The following is a 12,122-nucleotide window of genomic DNA, read 5'->3' on the forward strand; positions in this document are numbered from 1 at the left end:
GAGTGAGTGATAGAGGAGAGAGAGAGTGAATGATACCTGGGAGTGAGTGAGTGAGTGAATGATACCCGGGAGTGAGTGAGTGAGTGTTACCCGGGAGAGAGTGAGTGAGTGATACCCGGGAGTGAGTGAGTGGTACCCGGGAGTGAGTGAGTGGTACCTGGGAGAGAGTGAGTGAGTGTTACCCGGGAGAGAGTGAGTGAGTGATACCCGGGAGTGAGTGAGTGGTACCCGGGAGAGAGTGAGTGAGTGTTATCCGGGAGAGAGTGAGTGAGTGAGTGTTACCCGGGAGAGTGTGAGTGAGTGAGTGTTACCCGGGAGAGAGTGAGTGAGTGTTACCCGGGAGAGAGTGAGTGAGTGTTACCCGGGAGAGAGTGAGTGAGTGATACCTGGGAGAGAGTGAGTGAGTGATACCCGGGAGAGAGTGAGTGAGTGATACTCGGGAGAGAGTGAGTGAGTGATACCCGGGAGAGAGTGAGTGAGTGATACCCGGGAGAGAGTGAGTGAGTGATACCCGGGAGAGAGTGAGTGAGTGATACCCGGGAGAGAGTGAGTGAGTGATACCCGGGAGAGAGTGAGTGAGTGATACCCGGGAGAGAGTGAGTGAGTGATACCCGGGAGAGAGTGAGTGAGTGATAGAGGAGAGAGAGAGAGTGAGTGATATCCGGGAGAGAGAATGAGTTATACCTGGAGAGAGAGAGAGAGAGAGTGTGAGTGATACCCGGGGGAGAGAGAGAGAGTGAGTTATACCTGGGAGGGAGAGAGAGAGAGAGAGTTATACCCGGGAGGTAGAGAGAGAGAGAGATATACCGGGAGAGAGAAAGAGAGAGAGAGAGAGTGTTATACCCGGGAGAGTGAATGAGTGAGTTATACCCGGGAGAGAGAGAGAGAGAGTGAGTTATACCTGGTGGTGGGGAGTGGGTGGAGGCGGGAGGGGGGGGAAGAGAGAGAGAAAGAGAAAGAGTGTGAGTTATACCTGGTGGTGGGGAGGAGGGGGAGGCGGGAGGGGGGGAAGAGAGAGAGAAAGAGAAAGAGTGTGAGTTATACCTGGTGGTGGGGAGGAGGGGGAGGCGGGAGGGGGGGAAGAGAGAGAGAAAGAGAAAGAGTGTGAGTTATACCTGGTGGTAGGGAGGAGGGGGAGGCGGGAGGGGGGGAAGAGAGAGAGAAAGAGAAAGAGTGTGAGTTATACCTGGGAAAATTCTAATTCACCACCAGCATCCACATCCACAGCCTTTGGGGAGAGAGTTCCAGATTTCCACTGCCCTTTGTGTGAAAAATTACTTCCTGACATCACCCCTGAACGGCCTGGCTCTAATTTTAAAATTGTGCCCCCTTCCAAGTTGCGTGTAAGCAGCGAGGCCACGTGGAGCTGTGAGCGTCCCGCCCAGCCAGCTCACTGGGTAACCGTGCATCCACACCCGAAACACATTAACGGGAACATTGCCCCCGGTTTGCGGATTCCTCCACCAGAGGAGATAGTTTCGACCTACCCTCCCTCAACCTTCTCAACTTGAGAATACAAACCAACTTGATGCAACCCGTCCTCGTAATTTAACCCTTTTTGCTCCAATGTCGGTATGAAAAACATGATCTCTTTTGCACTGTCGACTGTTGATTCAATGTTTTTAAAAGAAAAGCTCTGCACTGCAGCCCTCCAAGGCCTTCCTGAGGTGCGGTGCTCGGAACTGAACAAGGTTACTCTGGGGGGGGGGGGGTCTGACCACCTGAAGCATCACTTCCTGCGCTTTGTATTCCAGCATGCGCCCCCTTTTCACCCACCCATCCCCCCCACCCTCCGGGAGATAAAGCCCAACTCACAAATCTTCGCTCCTCCACAATTTCTAGTTTCCCACCAACAATTTCTCGTGTCAGGGCGAGGAGGGGGTAGCCTTTATTTCGAAGAGAGGGAGGGGCTGTTGCATGGAGTTGAAATCTTGATCCTAATGTTTGTACTTTTTTTTCCAGCTTCCTCCATAAATGTCCTGAGGACCCCAACGAGGTTCCTGGAGGGTTCCTGACCGATATTAACCCAGTGAGTATTGTACGGCTGAACCGTGGCCATGGAGGCAGTTCTATTAAACCAGGGAGCGGTTCAGACAGGATGCAGAGCAGGGCCCAGGGGCCAAGCAGCGTTTCTCCCCGGCACAGGGTTGTGGAACATACTCCCGGCGATGGGAGCTGTGTGGAGGTCAGTTGTCACTGGATGCAGATGCAGAACTGGATCGAGCTGTGGTGCAGAGGCCCGAGGGTTCGAGAGGCCTTACCAGCACCACTGGACTGTTGCTGGGAGATACAGGGATATACTTGCAGTGGCAGCAGTTCAGAGAAGGTTCACTAGGTGGATTCCTGAGATGAAGAAAGGTTGAGCAGGTTGGGCCTATACTCATTGGAGTTTAAAAGAATGAGAAGTGATCTTATTGAAACATATAAGATTCTGAGGGGGCTTGACAGGGTCGATGCTGAGAGGATGTTTCCCTCTGTGGGGAAATCTAGAACTAGGGGGCATAGCTTCATAATAATGGGCCGCGCATTTAAAACTGAGATGAGAAATTTCTTCCCTCAGAGGGTCTTGAATCTTTGGAATTCTCTGCCCCAGAGAGCTGTGGAGGCTGGGTCATTGAATATATTTAAGGTGGAGATAGACAGATTTTTGAATGATAGGGGAGTCAAGGATTATGGGGAGAGGGCAGGGAAGTGGAGTTGAGTCCATGATCAGATCAGCCATGATAGAAACATAGAAAATAGGAGCAGTAGTAGGCCATTCTTATTGAATGGCAGAGCAGGCTCGAACTGCCCCTCCGACAGTGCAGCGCTCCCTCAGTACTGCCCCTCCGACAGTGCAGCACTCCATCAGTACTGCCCCTCCGACAGTGCAGCACTCCCTCAGTACTGCCCCTCCAACAGTGCAGCGCTCCCTCAGTACTGCTCTTCCGACAGTGCAGCGCTCCCTCAGCACTGCCCTTCCGACAGTGCAGCATTCCCTCAATATTGACTCTGGGAGTGACAGCCCAGATTATGGGCTTAAGTTCTGGAGTGAGACTTGAGCCCACAACCTTCTGAATCAAAGGCTAAAGTGATACCCACTGAGCCACACTGACACTGTGGGGATGAATATTAAGTGAAGGTCATTTATCTCTCTCCCTAGAACTCGCTGCAAGTAATTGGAGACGCGATGCTGGATGTGTCCGTACAAAACGTCAAGCCGTTTGACAAGTTCCAGTTTGAGCGTGTCGGTTATTTCTCCGTGGATCCGGACAGCACTGGTCAGAAGGTGGGTGCAGAGTTATCGCGTACCATCTTCGTACCATCAATCCACTGCTCACTGCGAGAGTTTAAGCTGATGTCACAGTGCGTGGTGCCAGGGAGCTGCCCAGTGAAGCTGGTGCTGTTATAGTGCCCCCTCGCTCACACACCCTCCCCGCCCCTCCCCTCGGTGCCCTCACACCCTCCCCTCCCCTCGGTGCCCTCACACCCTCCCCTCGGTGCCCTCACACCCTCCCCTCCCCTCTGTGCCCCCACACCCTCCCCTCTGTGCCCCCAACCCTCCTCTCCCCTCAGTGCCCCCTCGCTCGCTCACACTCCCCTCCCCTCGGTGCCCTCACACCCTCCCCTCCCCTCGGTGACCCATCACCCGCTCACATCCATCCCCTCGGTGTCCTCCTCGCCCACACACCCTCCCCTCGGTGCCCTCACACCCTCCCCTCCCCTCGGTGCCCCCCTCGCCTGCTCACAGTCCCCTCCCCTCAATGCCCTCCTCGCCCACACACTCTCCCCTCAGTGCCCTCACACCCTCCCCTCCCCTCAGTGCCCCCTCGCCCGCTCACACTCTCCTCCCCTTGATACTCTCCTCGCCCGCACACCGTCCCCTCGGAGTGAGAGACCAGTGCTCTCCTCGCCTGCACACCCTCCCCTCAGTGCCCTCACACACTCCCCTCCCCTCAGTTCCCCACCTCTCCCTCACACACTCCCCTCGGAGTGAGACGGGGGATGCCTGTTGGAGGCACACTAGGCTTCCCTTTCCTGGTGATTTCATTACCAGTTTAACGTTGACCCCTGTGTGACCTCCCCACAAGCACTGTCTCACCTCCCCGTGAAGGGTTCTGTTAGCCAAGATGCCAGGAATCAGCACACCAACCTGCAGCAACTTCACTGAGTCTGTTTCCTTTCATTCATTCTGGGGGTGTAGGCGTCACTGGCGAAGCCGGCATTTATTGCCCATCCCTAATTGTCCTCGAGAACGTGGTGGTGAACCGCCTTCTTGAACCGCTGCAGTCCGTGTGGTGAAGGTGCTCCCACAGTGCTGTTAGGAAGGAAATTCCAGGATCGTGATCCAGCGACGATGAAGGAACGGCGATATATTTCCGTCAGGATGGTGTGTGACTTGGAGGTGATGGTGTTCCCATGCGCCTGCTGCCCTTGTCCTTCTAGGTGGTAGAGACTGCGGGTTTGGGAGGTGCTGCCAAAGAAGCCTTGGCGAGTTGCTGCAGTGCATCTTGGTGGCTGTTTAAACCAGTGTTCACATTGTTGCTTATCCAGCCTCTGCTGAATTGTACGAATTAATTACTGCCTTGAGTTGCCTCCTGTGAATGTTTCTTCCATTCTTCCCCTGCAGTTGGTGTTTAACAGGACTGTGATGCTGAAAGAAGATCCCGAGAAGATCTGAAGCACGGCAGGTCTACGTGGCTCCACGCTCAGAACTCCAGCCAAATGCTTAAACCTTTGATTTTTACCGAAAGATGCCGCATTTCCCTGACTTTCCTGGTGAAAGGAGTAAGAACAATCGCTCGGCTCCTGCTCGCTGCCCTGCGGACAATCGCACAGTAAATAAGTTCAATAATCTCAGCTCGGTAGTTAGGTTGAAGCAGTGACAGCGCCCTGCTCTCTTGAAAATATCCTACACTGTAATACTCGAGTAATCTGCCCTCCCTGATATCCGTAAATCCAGCCAGTGTAACTGGCTGTGATCCAGATTTGAACCCACAACAGACAACAAACCACAGCAAAATGGAGCAGCTTACATCGACTGGTTGTATCGTGATCAGATTTTATACGAGCTTTAAAGTGTTGAGAAGTAAAAAAGAGTTTTGAAAATACACAGCGGGCCAGTGAGCCCCGAGGGAGAGGGATGCCCGGTTCATGGTTTGGGCTGAGTGTGTGGAGCATTTTCTGATCTTTAGTTGAGCCAATCTGGGATCTCATGAACTGATTCACTCTGCAGTCAGGCAGCTGTAACTGAAAGCAGTCAGTGTGTCTGCCGGGATGCAGTGGAGGTGCCATGCTCCGTGGAACTTTCTCTTGTTACCTCTGGCCTTTGAGATGATGCAGAGCCTTAAAGGGACGGGCGGGGAGGGGCAATATTCGATCAGGCCGGTGACCACAGAGATGGGCCGATGGACACCTCGGGGACTTGCCTACAGGTCGCACGCACTTCTCTCCATCCCCACCTCCATTCGCTGTGAGCTGGGGGAGCGATACTGTGGGTGTCCCAGCAATGCTCCACTTGAATTTTAAACAAAATGACTGATTCTCTTGCAAACAAAATGCGAATGAAGCCAATAAGGGAGACATTAAAAGTCAGTATTTGAAGCACTGTGTATTGCAATGCTAGAAAGATGCCTCGTCTATTTCATACGTTCACCAACAGCTGGTGGATTTGTCGAGTCTTGGACCACAGATCCGCCTCGGTTTCGACAGTGCGACTAATTCACGGACACCCCACGGCCACTTCACCTTTCCATTTCACTGGCGACAGCCCCCTCCACCACCCCCCCCCCCACCCCCCTGAGAATAACCACAAACCGCCTTAAAGAAAACTTGCTTTCACTGCTTTCTCCAAGTGCAAACAAGTGTTTGTTCCCATGATCCCCGAATAATCAGACTCCGCCTTCCCGCTCACTCCTCCCCCTCCCTCCCTCTCTCTTCTCCCCTCCCTCTCTCTCCTCCCCCTTTCTACCCCTCCTTTCCTCTCCACCTTCCTTCCTCCTCGCATCCCTCCCTCCTCGCATCCCTCCCTCCCTCGCTTTCCTCCCTTCCCTCCCTCCCTCCTCCCTTCCCTCCCTCCTCCCTTCCCTCCCTCCCTCCTCCCTTCCCTCCCTCCTCGCTTCCCTTCCCTCCCTCCCTCCTCGCTTCCCTCCCTCCTCCCTTCCCTCCCTCCCTCCTCCCTTCCCTCCCTCCTCGCTTCCCTTCCCTCCCTCCCTCCTCGCTTCCCTTCCCTCCCTCCCTCCTCGCTTCCCTCCCTCCCTCCTCGCTTCCCTCCCTCCCTCCTCGCTTCCCTCCCTCCCTCCTCGCTTCCCTCCCTCCCTCCTCGCTTCCCTCCCTCCCTCCTCGCTTCCCTCCCTCCCTCCTCGCTTCCCTCCCTCCCTCCTCGCTTCCCTCCCTCCCTCCTCGCTTCCCTCCCTCCCTCCTCGCTTCCCTCCCTCCCTCCCTCCTCGCTTCCCTCCCTCCCTCCCTCCTCGCTTCCCTCCCTCCCTCCCTCCTCGCTTCCCTCCCTCCCTCCCTCCTCGCTTCCCTCCCTCCCTCCCTCCTCGCTTCCCTCCCTCCATCCCTCCTCGCTTCCCTCCCTCCCTCCCTCCTCGCTTCCCTCCCTCCCTCCCTCCTCGCTTCCCTCCCTCCCTCCCTCCTCGCTTCCCTCCCTCCATCCCTCCTCGCTTCCCTCCCTCCCTCCCTCCTCGCTTCCCTCCCTCCCTCCCTCCTTGCTTCCCTCCCTCCCTCCCTCCTCGCTTCCCTCCCTCCCTCCCTCCTCACTTCCCTCCCTCCCTCCCTCCTCGCTTCCCTCCCTCCCTCCCTCCCTCCTCGCTTCCCTCCCTCCCTCCCTCCCTCCTCGCTTCCCTTCCTCCCTCCCTCCTCGCTTCCCTCCCTCGCTTCCCTCCTCGCTTCCCTCCCTCCCTCCCTCCTCGCTTCCCTCCCTCCCTCCCTCCTCGCTTCCCTCCCTCCCTCCTCGCTTCTCTCCCTCCCTCCCTCCTCGCTTCCCTCCCTCCCTCCCTCCTCGCTTCCCTTCCTCCCTCCCTCCTCGCTTCCCTCCCTCCCTCCCTCCTCGCTTCCCTCCCTCCCTCCCTCCTCGCTTCCCTCCTCGCTTCCCTCCCTCCCTCCCTCCTCGCTTCCCTCCCTCCCTCCCTCCTCGCTTCCCTCCCTCCCTCCTCGCTTCCCTCCCTCCCTCCTCGCTTCCCTCCCTCCCTCCTCGCTTCCCTCCCTCCCTCCTCGCTTCCCTCCCTCCCTCCTCGCTTCCCTCCCTCCCTCCTCGCTTCCCTCCCTCCCTCCTCGCTTCCCTCCCTCCCTCCTCGCTTCCCTCCCTCCCTCCTCGCTTCCCTCCCTCCCTCCCTCCTCGCTTCCCTCCCTCCCTCCCTCCTCGCTTCCCTCCCTCCCTCCCTCCTCGCTTCCCTCCCTCCCTCCCTCCTCGCTTCCCTCCCTCCCTCCCTCCTCGCTTCCCTCCCTCCCTCCCTCCTCGCTTCCCTCCCTCCCTCCCTCCTCGCTTCCCTCCCTCCTCGCTTCCCTCCCTCCTCGCTTCCTCCCTCCTCGCTTCCCTCCCTCCTCGCTTCCCTCCCTCCCTCCTCGCTTCCCTCCCTCCCTCCTCGCTTCCCTCCCTCCCTCCTCGCTTCCCTCCCTCCCTCCTCGCTTCCCTCCCTCCTCGCTTCCCTCCCTCCCTCCTCGCTTCCCTCCCTCCCTCCTCGCTTCCCTCCCTCCCTCCTCGCTTCCCTCCCTCCCTCCTCGCTTCCCTCCCTCCCTCCTCGCTTCCCTCCCTCCCTCCTCGCTTCCCTCCCTCCGCCTCCCTCGCTTCCCTCCCTCCGCCTCCCTCGCTTCCCTCCCTCCCTCTCTCTCGCTTCCTCCCTCTCCCTCCCCTCCCCTCCCTCCCTCTCCCTCCCCTCCCTCCCTCTCCCTCTCCCTCCCCTCCCTCCCTCTCCCTCCCCTCCCTCCCTCTCCCTCCCCTCCCTCCCTCTCCCTCCCCTCCCTCCCTCTCCCTCCCCTCCCTCCCTCTCCCTCCCCTCCCTCCCTCTCCCTCCCCTCCCTCCCTCTCCCTCCCCTCCCTCTCCCTCCCCTCCCTCCCTCTCCCTCCCCTCCCTCGCTTCCCTCCCTCCCTCCCTCCCTCCCTCCCTCCCTCCCTTCGCTCTGTCTTTCCCCCTCCCCCTCTCTCCCTCCCTCCCTCCACCCCTCGCCATTAATGCCACTGTTCAACTCCAAATTATCAGAGCGACAGGAAGTTTAATGTCAGGCTTTGTAACGGGTTTGCTGAAATAAAAAGTAATTTTTGGAGCTCTGTCTTTGCCACGGTGTCAATTTTCTCTTCTTAGGCAGTCCCTCGGAGTCGAGGATGACTTGCTTCCACACTAATATGAGTTCTCAGGTAGAGACCAATGCGGGGGACCTACAGCCTCTGTCACAGGTGGGGCAGACGGTGGTTGGAGGGATTGGTGGGTGGGGTGCCTGGGTTGTCGTACGCTCCTTCTACTGTCGATGCTTGGCTTCTGCTTGCTCTCGGCGAAGCGACTCGAGGTGTTTGCCGTCTTCCCAAATGCTTCTCCACTTAGGGCTGTCTTGGGCCAGGGATTCCCAGGTGTCTCTGGGGATATTGCACTTTTTCAAGGAGGTTTTGAGGGTGTCCTTGAACCGTTTCCTCTGCTCACCTGCGGCTCGTTGCCGTGATGGAGCTCCAAGTAGAGTGCTTGTTTTGGGAGTCTAGTATCGGGCATGTGGACGATGTGGCCCGTCCATCGGAGCTGATCGAGCGTGGTTAATGCCTCGATGCTGGGGATGTTGGCCTGAGCGGAGACACTGACGTTGGTGTGCCTATCCTGCCGATGGATTTGCAGGATCTTGCGGAGGCAGCATGGATGGTACTTCTCCAGTGCTTTGAGGTGCCTTCTGTACATAGTCCATGTCTCTGAAGCATATAGGAGGGCAGGTATCACCACTGTTCTGTAGACCATGAGCTGGTGCCGGGTTTGAGGTCCTGATCTTCAAACACTGTCTTCCTCAGGAGACCAGAAGGCTGCACTGGCGCACTGAAGGTGGTGTTGGACTTGATCATCGACGTCTGCCCTTGTTGACAGTAGGCTCCTGAGGTATGGAAAATGGTCCACGTTGTCCAAGGCCTCATCATGGATCTTGATAATCGGGGGGGCAGTACTGTGTGGTGAGGACAGGTTGATAGAGGACCTTTGTCTTACGGATAAGAACATAAGAAATAGGAGCCATTTGGCCCCTCGAGCCTGCTCCGCCATTCAATAAGATCATGGCTGATCTGATCATGGACTCAGCTCCACTTTCTATAAGTATATAAAAAGGAAAAGAGTGGCTAAAGTAAATGTTGGTCCCTTAGAGGACGAGACCAGGGAATTAGTAATATGGAACGTGGAGATGGCAGAAATTCTGAACAAATATTTTGTATCAGTCTTTACGGTAGAGGACACTAACAATATCTCAACAGTGGATAGTCAAGAGGCTATGGGGGGGAGGAACTTAACACAATCAGTAAGATAATGGGACTAAAGGCAGATAAATCCCCTGGATCTGCTGGCTTGCATCCAAGGGTCTTGAGAAGTAGTGGCAAGGATCATGGATGCAGTGTTTATAATTTACCAACATTCCCTGGATTCTGGGGAGGTCCCAGCAGATTGAAAAACCGCAAATGTAACCCCAAAGAAGGAGGCAGACAAAAAGCAGGAAACTATAGACCAGTTAGCCTAACATCTGTGGTTGGGAAAATATTGGAGTCTATTATTAAAGAAGCAGTAACAGGACATTTGGAAAAACATAATTCAGTCAGGCAGAGTCAGCATGGTTTTATGAAAGGGAAGTCATGTTTGATAAATTTGCTGGAGTTCTTTGAGGATGTAACGAACAGGGTGGATAAAGGGGAACTAGTGGATGTGGTGTATTTGGACTTCCAGAAGGCATTTGACAAGGTCCCATATGAAAGGTTACTGCATAAGATAAAGGTTCACGGAGTTGGGGGTAGTATATTGACATGGATAGAGGATTGGCTAACTAACAGAAAACAGAGAGTCGGGATAAATGGTTAATTCTCGGGTTGGCAATCAGTAACTAGTGGGGTGCCGCAGGGATCAGTGCTGGGACCCCAACTATATACAATCTATATTAATGACTTGGAAGAAGGGACAGAGTGTAATATAGCCAAGTTTGTTGACGATACAAAGATGGGAGGAAAAGCAATGTGTGAGGAGGACACACAAAATCTGCAAAAGGACATAGACAGGCGAAGTGAGTGGGCAAAAATTTGGCAGATGGAGTATAATGTTGGAAAATGTGAGGTTATGCACTTTGGCAGAAAAAAAAATCAAAGAGCAAGTTATTATTTAAATGGAGAAAAATTGCAAAGTGCTGCAGTACAGCGGGACTTGGAGGTACTTGTACATGAAACACAAAAGGTTAGAATGCAGGTACAGCAAGTGATCAGGAAGGCTAATGGAATTCTGGCCTTTATTGCAAAGGTGATGGCGTATAAAAGCAAGGAAGTCTTGCTACAGTTATACAGGATATTGGTGAGGCCACATCTGGAATACTGCATGCAGTTTTGGTTTCCATATTTAAGAAAGGATATACTTGCTTTGGAGGCAATTCAGAGAAGGTTCACTAGGTTGATTCCGGGGATGAGGAAAGGTTGGGTCTCTACTCATTGAAATTCAGAAGAATCACGTATAAGATTGTGAGGGGGGCTTGACAAGGTGCATGCAGAGAGAATGATTCCACTGATGGGGGAGACTAGAACTAGGGGGCATAATCTTAGAATAAGGGGCCGCCCATTTAAAACTGAGATGAGGAGGAATTTCTTCTCTGAGAGTTGTAAATCTGTGGAATTCACTGCCTCAGAATGCTGTGAAAGCTGGGACATTGAATGGATTTAAGACAGAGATAGACAGTTTCTTAACTGATAAGACGTTATGGGGAGCAGGCAGGGAAGTGGACCTGAGTCCATGATTGGATCAGCCATGATCTTATTAAATGGCTCAAGTGGCCGTATGGCCTACTCCTGCTCCTTTTTCTTATATTCCCTGCCCGCTTCCCATAATCCTTTACTCCCTTATTGCTCAAAGAGCTGTCTATCTCCGCCTTAAATATATTCAATGACCCAGCCTCCACAGCTCTCTGGGGCAGAAAATTCCATAGATTTACCACCCTCTGAGAGAAGAAATTTCTCATCTCAGTTTTAAATGGGCGGCCCCTTATTCTACGACTATGTCCCTTAGTTTTAGTTTCCCCGAGGAGTGGAAATATCCCCTCTGCATCCACCTTGTCGAGCCCCCTCATTATCTTATAATTTCAATAAGATCACCCCTCATTCTTCTGAACTCCAATATGTATTGACCCAACCTACTCAACCTATCCTCATAAGTCAACCCCCTTATTTCCGGAATCAACCGAATGAACCTTCTCTGAGCAGCCTCCAATGCAAGGATATCCTTCCTTAAATACAGAGACCAAAACTGTAAGCAGTACTCCAGGTGTGGCCTCACCAATACCCTGTACAGTTGTAACAGGACACCTCTGCTTTTATACTCCATCCCCCTTGCAATAAAGGCCAACATTCCATTTGCCTTCCTGATTACTTGCTGTACCTGCATACTAACCTTTTGTGTTTCATGCACAAGGATCCCTAGGTGTCTCTGTACTGCAGCACTTTGCAATTTTTCTCTATTTAAATTATAATTTGCTTTTCTATTTTTTCTGCCAAAGTGGATAACCTCACATTTTCCCACGTTATCATCCATCTGCCAAATTTTTGCCCACTCACTTAGCCTGTCTTATGTCCCTTTGCAGATTTTTTGTGTCCTCACAATTTGCTTTCCCACCCATCTTTGTATCATCAGCAAACTTGGCTACATTACACTCGGTCCCTTCATCCAAGTCATTAATATAGATTGTAAACAGTTAAGGACCCAGCATCGATCCCTGCGGCACCCCACTAGTCACTTTTTGCCAACCGGAAAATGACCCATTTATCTTGACTCTCTGTTTTCTGTTAGTTAGCCAATCCTCTATCCATGTTAATATATTACCCCAACCCCTCTATTAGGTCACCCCTCAGCCTTCCTTTTTCAAGAGTAAAGAGACCCAGCCTGTACATCCTTTCCTGATAGAAATGCAAGGGGAAACCTGTTATCATCTTTGTA

General features: G+C 53.8%; 1 long non-coding RNA gene across 1 annotated transcript; it reads left to right on the forward strand.

Annotated features, from left to right (window-relative positions):
- Positions 1–1,960: 1,960 nt before the first annotated feature.
- On the forward strand, positions 1,961–6,155 carry LOC139276933 (uncharacterized). Its single transcript, XR_011595996.1, has 3 exons — positions 1,961–2,029; positions 3,143–3,268; positions 4,610–6,155. It is a non-coding gene; the product is annotated as an uncharacterized lncRNA (long non-coding RNA).
- The last annotated feature ends 5,967 nt before the right edge of the window (positions 6,156–12,122 follow it).

This window comes from Pristiophorus japonicus, chromosome 12 (genome assembly GCF_044704955.1).
Source record: "Pristiophorus japonicus isolate sPriJap1 chromosome 12, sPriJap1.hap1, whole genome shotgun sequence".
NCBI lineage: Eukaryota > Metazoa > Chordata > Chondrichthyes > Pristiophoridae > Pristiophorus > Pristiophorus japonicus.